The sequence below is a fragment of the Sycon ciliatum genome, chromosome 9, assembly GCF_964019385.1.
Source record: "Sycon ciliatum chromosome 9, ocSycCili1.1, whole genome shotgun sequence".
NCBI lineage: Eukaryota > Metazoa > Porifera > Calcarea > Leucosolenida > Sycettidae > Sycon > Sycon ciliatum.
In genome coordinates this window covers 14,790,654-14,796,369 of record NC_088651.1, presented here as the reverse complement: position 1 = coordinate 14,796,369, position 5,716 = coordinate 14,790,654, and the positions used below count along the sequence as shown (strand labels likewise).

At 46.9% G+C, this 5,716-nt stretch overlaps 1 long non-coding RNA gene across 1 annotated transcript in view; it reads right to left on the bottom strand.

Annotated features, from left to right (window-relative positions):
- Positions 1-1,901: 1,901 nt before the first annotated feature.
- Positions 1,902-5,716, bottom strand: part of LOC135824633 (uncharacterized) — a 7,484-nt gene continuing 3,669 nt past the window's right edge. Inside the window, exons 3-4 of the long non-coding RNA XR_010554894.1 lie at positions 3,915-4,057; positions 1,902-3,139 (exon numbers count right to left, since the gene is read on the bottom strand). This is a non-coding gene — a long non-coding RNA (uncharacterized LOC135824633). The remainder of the gene's footprint in view (positions 3,140-3,914; positions 4,058-5,716) is intronic.

Here is a 5,716-nt window from a genome sequence, read left to right as displayed (position 1 = left end):
CAATCAAGACGCGTGGTTTTTCTGTGACTCGTGTGTACATGAAATGTATATTTTCCAATACATGTAGCAGCTATAATTGAACTGCATCTGATTGCCCTGGACCGCTCTCCGACTTCTTTCACATCATCACCATGCGGTATCTAGACAATTTTCATAGGAATTTGACACGAAATCAGAAAAACCGATACCAAGTTCTATTTGCCCCGGGATATAACTTTACTGAGATTCGGAACAGTGATGGGATATGCGTAGTATTTGTATTGGCAGGGGAGTCGAACACGCTACGGTCACTCCGATATTGACCATACCACCTTTGTCCAGGGTATCCTGTTAAGGGGGCAGCCTACCCATAAATTTCATATGGCATTCAATTGACCGTAACTTTGGTGTTTCTCAATGGATTTGAGTGAAATTTTGACCACAGTCCTGCCACTATGCTGGCCCTCAGGACATGATTTACAAGTTCTTGCGCCTCACTGACAGGCTTTACAGGCCGGAAAAACTCAAATTTCCGGCATAGTGCCACGGTGTGCGAGCCACCCAGGAGCCAAACAGAAGCATTTACAATTATTTTCACATTTTCTGGCCCATTCTCTCCGTGCGCGGGACCCAAACCTAAAACAAGTCCAGAAGCAGCCATGGGTGGTGGGGTAGGGCCCCTCAACGTGGCCCTGGAATCTTTCACAACGGAACAAGTGGGCGTTCTCTCACAGACTCCCACAGACCCAAGTCAATTTTTGAATTTTTTTAGGTTTAACACGTGCTACGAGGTCGTACCTTTGATACAACATCCAGTGCTGGGACGTCCACAGCAAGCCATTTCCACAGCGCTGCACACTAAATCCAGGATACCCTCAGAAACCGGCAAAGACTACCACTCACGTTCCGCTACTGCCTATAGCAGTACAGAATCCCACCTGACTTCTTGACACGACTCAAACTTGCCAAAGTCACTAAATCAACGTCAACTACAATAATCAAGCCACATAATTTATATTATCTGCAACGTCACGAGGGTGCTGGCAAAAGTCCTGCTGCACGGCGCCGGCGGCGGGCGAAGCCCACCGCCGTGCAGCCCAATACGTGGCTCAAAAACGTGATTTTTTGGACTTTGCGCAAAATTCTGCACACTTTCGCGTGTTTCCATGATACGAAAAGTTGCGCACGGTCTGCTCACATTCAAATACATGTACAGTGCTGCCAACAAATGAGAGCGTGCAACAAAAAAACTTTCCTTGCAAGGGCACATTTTCGGCCATACCTCTTGAACGGCTGGTCAGATCGGGACATAATTTACAGAGAATTTGCAGCTATTCGTGCTCTTTCAACTGATGTAGCACTCGATATGAATATACAAATTCGACTTTTCAGCGAATTTTTGGGTAGTCTGCCACCTTAAAATCAATAAAAAGCACTAATCTGGGCTGTTAATTTGGGAATTTTTTCAGAGAAGCCACCCCAACTCGTGGCTCCATTGTACTTTAGATGGCTGATCGTACAACCCTAAAATACCTTCTCGACGCCCCTGATTGGCCACGGAAATATCGTTGATCGGATTGTCCAGAAAGCTACACACACACACTGCATAAAGCCCCCCCCCCCCCGGCACACACATTGAATAGCCCCCCCCCCCCCCCCCCCCACACACACACACTCTGAAACAAGCCACAGCACCTCCCCCCCCCCCCCCCCCCCCTCCTACACACACACACACACACACACACACACACACACAAATTGGCAACAGGCATCCCCTCCCCCCCCCCCCCCCACACACACACTCAGACTCAGACATGCCCATTACGGAAGCGATGATAGCGAACAGCTACAAGTATGTCTAACATAGCAACTTGTGCACACACAGAGACACGCACACACACAGACACGCACACACAATGGAGAACAGTAGAAAATCAGTGTTCTTGACCACATGACACAAGAACCATGTCAGAATAGCACACAAAAACACTGTCCAGATAAGAAGCAAATCATGTGTATGTTAACTACAGTGTTAAAAGCAGCGGCAATTGTTTGCCACATCAACAAAATCCAAATATAGAAGGCAGTCGTGGAGCGTCGACTTGAAAATTTCAGCATGCCAGACTGAGCCTCAGAGGGATGCCAACTGCATAATAATTAGGGCTCAAACGGTCACGGTTTTACCCCTAACGGTTAACTGCTAAGCTAACGGTTGGTCTGACGGCTATAACCTATAAGCCATGGCGATCCTGCAGACTCTTTTTTAACCGTATATTTGACTATACTCATTCAAAAAATGTACCCTATCCAGTACAACTCACACATGTACATTCTCTTGCATGCTCATCCATACATACTCTCACACCAAGAGAGCAGATATGACCGAGTTCACAGCCCAGAAATTGTGTACGCGTGCGGCAGCCTGCGAAAGTGCATACTTTGCAACGACCTGATACTTGAAAAAATTGACTGAAAAGTTACTGTGTAACCGTTATCTTTATCGGTTAACCGTAAATTCTTCGTAACCGGTCTGCAACCGGTTAATCGGACTAACCGTTTGAGCCCTAATAATTATTACGGCCTAGAACCAACATTTCCTAGAAACAGAGATTGTAGCCTTGCGTGGGCATTTCCTAGTAACGGGATACCGCCTAGAACCAGCATATCCAAGCAATAGGTTAGAAATGGGTGTACAACACACCTCTGGAGAGATGTCATGAATGGTTACCCATATCAGCCTGTGGTGCATAATTATATAAACCATCGAGTCAGACAATGCACATGAATGTGACAATGATCTAGCTGTGTGTAAATACACACACCAGCATTACTCTGCTGAGTACAATGTTAAAACAATATCTGTGCTATATGATCAGCAGGTGAAAGAATGAGACACGATAACATGTTACGCAGCAGAACATGCAGAGGAAATTGATAGGTTTCCATAGTGTAATCAGTAATCTCATCTAGTCAATTACATGTTAGAACTCGTGTTCAGCGAATGCGGGTTTGCAGCAAAAAAACACAGGGCCACGCAAGGTGGATGCGGCAAGGATACCTTTGGTCAAGATGTTGCTGCTGGTGCTGCCGACTGTGACGTCTGCAGGTGATGGTAGTTTGGCAATATCTTTGTTAGGAAGTCCAGCTGTAATGTCGGTGCCTGCTGGACACGGAAAGAGAGAGAGAGAGAGAGAGAGAGAGAGAGAGAGAGAGAGAGAGAGAGAGAGACAGAGAGAACGAGAGAGAGCAAGAAATCCAACGCGATAGTGTATTACTGCTAGAGAAGAGGTACAGTTTTCTTGGAGACAAGAATACAATGATACTGAGAAGGAGAGGAGGTAGCAAACAGAAAATGTGCCTTTCAACCTAAATCTCCTGCGTGCAAGTGCAAATGAGAACTGGCTCAATAAGACTCAGGTATGTGTGAAACACACACCATTTGACCATTTGACCATTTGACGCCCCTCGCCGGAGGCGATGATAGCGATGCTACAGCAGAAGCCATAGCAGTTTGTGATGGTGTTGCACCATTCAAAAGCTTGCAAGGCTGAAGAATTAACTGCCACTATTCAACCTGGTCTACACCACAGAGCTATGAAGTGGCTTTTTCTGGCCAGTGAATCCCTACTTTTCGGTCTTTTCATTTTTTTTCACGCACACACATCACACCACATACTCCAGCATGCACTGGCTGTTGGTAACCACCCAGGAGAATGAAAGAAAAGTCAGGAGGAGTCTGAGAAAGAGAAGAAATACGTGTGTGACCATAATCGTCAGGAATCGAACCCGCAACCCATGGATTGGAAATCGCTGCACATACCACTGCACCATATGGCACACACACACACAAACACACACACACACACACACACATGCACACACACACCCGACGCATGCACGCACACACACACACACAAAAGGCACGCAAAGCTTACCGTGGGTTTATCACCTTGCACTCGACGCTGGTAGCACTCGCCAAACACTACCATATTCTCAGGCAGTGTTTCTTGACTGGTCAGATGACAGCATGCTCCCAGAACACAACCACTAGTCATGGCTTACTTCACACCAATATGACCTAGTAAACAAATGACATACACACACACACACACACACACACACACACACACACACACACACACACACACACACACACACACACACACACACACACACACACACACACACACACACACACACACACACACACACACACACACACACACACACACACACACACACACACACACACACACACACACACACACACACACACACACACACACACACACACACACACACACACACACACACACACACACACACACACACACACACACACACACACACACACACACACACACACACACACACACACACACACACACACACACACACACACACACACACACACACACACACACACACACACACACACACACACACACACACACACACACACACACACACACACACACACACACACACACACACACACACACACACACACACACACACACACACACACACACACACACACACACACACACACACACACACACACACACACACACACACACACACACACAAAGTACTTCCTCCGTTAACAAAAACTTCGTGATGGATTTTTGATGGAGATGAAAACGCTTAGAACAGGTCAAGAACAGTTTGTATCGACTGCAAATCACTGGACGAAGGTGATTCAGCCTATGTACAGCGACTTTACAAGAAAAACTGTTCGCGGAATGAGCAGAGAGTTCAGTTTGCGTCGCTTTCGCTCGATTCATTTTTGACCTGCGTCGCTGTCGTCATCTGCTGCACGCGAGTCGTCATCTGCTGTACGCGAGTCGTCATCTGTCTTGAGTCGTTGTTCAGCTCGTTTCAGCCTTGACTCGGCTTCTTTGATCACACTCCGCTTGATGTCGCCGTCGTTCAAGTAAGTTTGCTTTCAAGCTGCGTGATCCGCCGCGATGGCGATTATTCGTTTACACCAGGGAGTCGTGAAAATATTTTACGACTCCCTGGTTTCATCTTCGCTCTCCAGAACTCCGCGAAACGAGGAGTAAAGGCACAGCCAAACTGATTCCAATTTCTCTAATGGATTCCAGCACTGAACGGCAGCGGCTAGCTAGTCCAGTCGACTTTCTTTAGCCACGAGACTCGCATCGGACTGCAGACTTCTGAAAGAATGCATGGTCATCAGCATTCGAATCTGGGCTTTGCGCAGGTTGAACAACAACTTGAGTTCAGAATTATTTTCATTGAGCCGTGCGATCCGAGCAGCTCCTTGTTCACTCGCTCATTGTGTGGGATCGCTGCTCCGTTTTATCGCTCTCTATCACTCTCCAACGTACTCAGTGCTAAAGTGGTAGAGAGGCCGAGCAGCGTAATATCCCCTCGGAGAAGTGGTATTTCAGTTTCGCTCGCCATAACTGTCATCACCTATGTTTCCACAGCGCAACCATCGATTCCGCTCGGTTTGTTGTGAAAGGTCGCTTTCCTTGCATCGTACCTCTGTCATGGCATGCCAGGGAAGGCCAATAAAGTGATTCCGACTCGTATGACGGCAGTTTGTGCCCAAATCAGCCCCTCAAAATTCCATCACGAAGTTTTTGTTAACGGAGGAAGTAGCACACTGAAATACAGAGGAATAAGGCAAGGAGCCTTCGAATTTATAACATACGTTATACGAACCATGAAACCGACAAAGGTGTCAGATACGACAATACACATTCTA